Raw genomic sequence first — 5,332 nt, 5'->3', positions numbered from 1 at the left:
TAAAGCAGTGTTGACAGTGAATTCTCACATAACGTCCATGACTCACTCAGATGTTTCCTGTTATGATGTGCTCTAGAACATTTTCCTGTCATTTGTTAAATAGACATTAAACATCTTTAAAATGTATACGTTTTATGTAAATCCGCTTTTAAAGACGTGCGTGTGCTACCTGAAGCTTAATGTTCGCTATACTTCATAAAACATGTTTTAACAGCGAAAATCACAAATATACTATAGCATACTGTATAACATCTTGGCTCCTTATGCAAATCAACAGTTTACGATAAAGGAGCTCAACAAATATGATTTAAGACAGGGAACCGTGTTTTGGTTTGTAATACTCACATTTGTAAACACCCTCGTCGCGGTTCTCAATCAAGTTCGATGACGTTTTGGCCTCCTGGGATTGAAAAGTATCCATCGATGAAGACTTCAGAATCTGGGCTGAAGCAGTAGGACACCCGGGGATTTCTCGCCTACTCTTTTATGAATACTGAGGTTTCGAACGTACTCATTTCTTCACGTACTCTTTTTTTTTTTTTTTTTTTTTTTTTTCCCTACTATATAGTAGGCATGTTCAGACGCACTTTAAGTAGACGTACACCCGAATCTCACGAGAATTAGTGCATTCGCCTACTAATTCTCGCCTACTCTTTTATAAATACTAAGGACTCGGACATACTTATTCACTCACCTACTGCTTTCCCCTACTATATAGTAGAGAAGTAGGCAATTTCGGACGCAGCCAGTGAACAGCTTAAACAAAATGGCCGACAGTGGGCGCTTGTCGCAGTTTTCCTTTGCTAAAAATATTTGCATATTGGAGGAATACAATGCTGCAAAATTGATTTTAATGAACAAATTTTGCGATTTAAAAAAAAAAAAAAAAAAAAAACACACACCACACACACACACCAACACACACACGAGGCTTGGTCCACAATAACGGATAAAGTTAATAGTATAAATCCTGAAAGTCTACCGTTTAAAAATCGGTCACAGCTGACAGTTGGTTTCCATGGCAACATAGATTGTAAGGAAAAGTTAGCCATGGGGTAATCAGTCTAACTTTTCGGTCGAATGCTGCATTCACACCGCACACTTTGTCTGCGTCAGGCAACGCTCCCAACGCATCTAGTTTGACGCATGTACGTTGAAGCTTGCAACGGTTGCTTTTTGGTGCGTTCACACCGCACACGTCAGGCAACGCTCTGTCCCTCAGACTCCTCCACCGCTTTTTGCACACTTCCCCTGAATAAACCATGGCAAACTAGTAGGGACTGGACATTTTGGAATCTTCTCATGACCATGTTTCGCTAGCAAACGAAATGGGAAATAATTATGTTGAGAAAAGATTTGACCCGATATCCCGATCTCTTCAGCGATCTTCATCCAAGCAAGTTCCTTTTCATTCCTAACTTTATACAACAACGAGGACGGATCATACAATTCTCTGCGATTGCAGACGGCTACAATGAGCTTTTGTCTGCCATTGTTGAAAATGTTATTTTTCTGCTCCCGCTTCATTCAAGAAGCGTGTGGTGACGTCGCTACAGTGAGACGCTCTGATTGGTTGACGCACTGCGTCAAAAGTTCAGCTAGCTGAACTTCTGCGTTGACGCTTGAAACGCAGGTAACGCTTGAAAAGTTGACGGATCCAACGCACCGCAGAGCTTCTGACGGACTCAACCATGGACTCAATCTGAGATAAAGCAATGGCAATGACATTTTAAGATCTGTCAGAGTAAGTTATTTTCAGTCAAGAGAGCTTCAACATGAGTTTAGTTTGGGACTAGCCTTGTGAAATGGGGGACAGAGCTTAAAATACAATGTACATACAGGATATGATAAAATGACAAAGTGGCCTTAATACATGAAACAGTTCATTCTGAATTTATAAAGCAAATGCCCGGAGAAAAGCCTGTAAAATCTGACAACATAACAAATGCAACCTGCATCTGCAAAATGGAAGTAAATGGAAATTAAAACTCACCATCAAAGCTAGAAACCCTAACATACCACAGACTGAGACATTACCAGTTTGCTGTTCAGGTCTTGAAGTTTTTCATGGAATGAAGCTACTTTTCTTATTAAAAAAAGATGTCCTGTCTCCTCATTAAACAGTCTGAACTCAGGGCTTTCCACCATGAGGCAATGTCCCCAAGCCATACAGGGCCACATTAGAGCCAATGTTCTACTGTCACAGAAATGATGATATCTGAGGCCTCCTTTTTCTCACCTTTCACTTGTTGTAAGGCATCTAAAGTATAAAAACAAACAGGATGTTAAAACTGCACAATGACGTAAAACATTTGATTAGTAGTAGTAGTAGTAGTAGTAGTAGTAGTAGTAGTAGTAGTAGTGTGTAACTGAAAGTAGGTGGGTCCTAAATATTTGGAAATGGTGACTTAATGTACTACAAAATGTGCAAATTGTAATTAGAATTTAATATGGCAGATGAGTGCACTTAAATTTCTCCAAAGTTAAGATCTATTGAAAACATAAGGCTTTTCTCATTAGAGTTAAGATATTTAAGACTTTTAATGGATTTAAATTTGATCAAACTGAATTTAGGACAAAAGGACCCATGTGGACCCTGACTTACCATGCACATCTTGGAGCCTGGTGTCTGTAAATTGAGTTTTGTTCAGGCTGATCTTTCAGTCTCCTACTGCCCAGTTCATCTGAGAAGCCAGCTCACTGGTTAGAGTACAACACAGCATCCTAACACGTGCCTCCAACAGCAAAACAGCCAACCTAAAAGGGTGTCAGGAACATATTTGCACAAAAAAAAAAAAAAAAAAAAAAAAAAAAAAACCACACACAACAACAACCACACACACAAACACATGGATCGGTTACAAATAATTGTCATGGGACTGTAGGTTTTTTTTTTAAGTTATAAAACAGCATTCACTTGGTAGATGCGTATTGAATTTAAAAACTAGCTTTTGTCAATAAATAAAAATAAATTAATCTTAAAATGTAAATTACCATCACACATCTGGCATCTTCACATTAAAGAGTCCACTCTGGTAGCTGTCATCTCTTGAAACCCCAGACACTTATTCAGCCAGTTCTTCAGTCCTGATGTGAGCAAAGCTGTGAAATGTCCTTCTGATGGGCCTACAAAAAAAAAAAAAAAAAAAAAAAAAAAAAAAAAAGTGAAAAACACTGTTATTAGGTTAAGCAAATTCGTTGTGACACACTGACTTAAGGTGTTAAGTATTAACGTTATATTAAGCTAGTATTAAATAATCAAATATTATACTAATTACATAATTCAAAAATCAAACAATGCAAGGTTTCCCCTATATATCAGTCAAAGGAGCTGAGAGAAATTCAAAATAGGTCGATAGCACAAATAAACTTGTAAAATTACATTTAAAAAAAATAAATAAATTTAAAAAAAAAAAAAAAAAAAAAAAAAAAAAAAAAAAAAAAGGGTTTCCATTCATATATTTCAGGACAGAATGGCAAAATCGCGATCAGTCTGCTTGTGCTGTCACAGAATGTTGAAACACAAACATTCAAACAGCACTCACTGTTGTATCTGCTAGAGGTTGGTGGAAAAACAAACCGAAATGTAATATAATTTAACGAAAATTCTTACCTGGCCGTTCGTTGGTCTGGACGGCGCGCGTTCATGTGACTCATCGCAGACTCGCAGTAGAGATGTCACAGGTAATGCTCACATCTAGCAGAAAGGGCGGACCAGGAGCACCGTCTGCAGGACAGGACAGGACTGGACCGGACTGGACAAAAGACAACAAACAACTTGACAGAGTATTAACGGAATATAAGCAGCAAACTTGATAGTCACACACAGAGGTACAGTAGAATACACAACGAACTGGCAAAGACAAGAGGGAAGGGGCACACTTATAAAGGGGATAGGAAACATGAGGAACAGCTGGGGACACTCATACAAACGAGGACCAAACGAGAGGAACAGGTGATGACACTCAGACAAACGAGGGCTAAACAAGGGGGCGTGGAAACGGGAAACAAGGAGGTGGGACAAGAGGAGCACATGGCAGACAACAACAAAGACAAAGCCATGTGCTCAAACACAGCACAAACAAAGACACATTAAGCAAAGACAGAACAGACATGACTGTCAGAGGTGATCCCTGACATGTGTATACTGTTTACATGTACTCAGTGTTGTTTAAACAATCATTTTCTTTTAGCTTTTTTTTCTTACATCAGTGAAGGTATCCATCACCATGCTTTCCTTAACCTGCTCTGCTTTAGATGGCTAAGGTAGCGGCTTGACTCATCACTGATTCTGATCTCGGCTAGATTTTCTCGGATCAAGTTCAGTTGGACCCATAAAGACCTCTGCTCTAGATAGTTCAGATTGTCTGAGCAGCTTTATTTCTGTTTCAGAGAATGTACAAAAGTGGTGTCTGTATCGAAACAAAGGATATTCTGTCGGGTTCGAGACAAATCCAGTAGGGGTATTGTGGGCTTGAGCAAATGGGATGTCTGTTCAGGACATTTGCATGGCAGCTGGCTGGTCTTCGCCAGATACTTTTGCTCTATTCTATAATCTGAAATGTATCCCAGCTCAAATTGCATGTTTAATCTGATCAAGCAGACCTACAACCATTGTGTTTTGGCACTGGTGTCGTCTTACTGTCTTTTATTACACTGGGATTTGTAGTGTGCTACTGCCAGTGCAATGTTGGCTATTATTTCACTGAGCTCCTTCATGTGTCTTCCCCCTGTGTAGCACCTACAGTATAGTAAAATCAACAGCTTTGCTGGTAGCCAGACTCTATCTTCACTGTAGCACAGTGTGATTTTATATGACCTCAGTGTCAGCTGCTTATGCAATGTCGAGTGCACCAAAATCAAAAGGGAACATTTCCAGTTTCTCAATGTAACCTTGGTTCAGATGTGGCAGATGTAGAGCTTGGTCACTGGACCCATCACAGGGTGGAGGAGCCTGGTCTTTACAGTGATAGCTCCACCTCTGAATTCAATGCGAACAGCAAGCAGATCAAGTCTGGTAGTCATGTCAAGGCCATGGAGGCCATCCATGAAAGGCTTATGGATCAAGTCATTTCCATAAAGGCTGTCCATGAACCCATTTAGCCACAAGTTATTGTGATGAAAATGACTATAAATGGTAAGAAAGTAATATAATTGTGACAGATGTGAATATGTTGACTGTTATATGCTTGATACTTATGTAATCTTGACACGATGCCCCTATTAAAAAACAGTAGCCTTTGATGGAATGTGTTGTATTACAAAACAGAACAAAAAAGAACCTCAAAAGAAGACAGAACAGTTTTAGTGCCCCCATGTGGTGGAGAAATGA

The sequence above is a fragment of the Garra rufa genome, chromosome 13, assembly GCF_049309525.1.
Source record: "Garra rufa chromosome 13, GarRuf1.0, whole genome shotgun sequence".
Lineage (NCBI taxonomy): Eukaryota > Metazoa > Chordata > Actinopteri > Cypriniformes > Cyprinidae > Garra > Garra rufa.
This window is presented reverse-complemented; position numbering follows the sequence as displayed.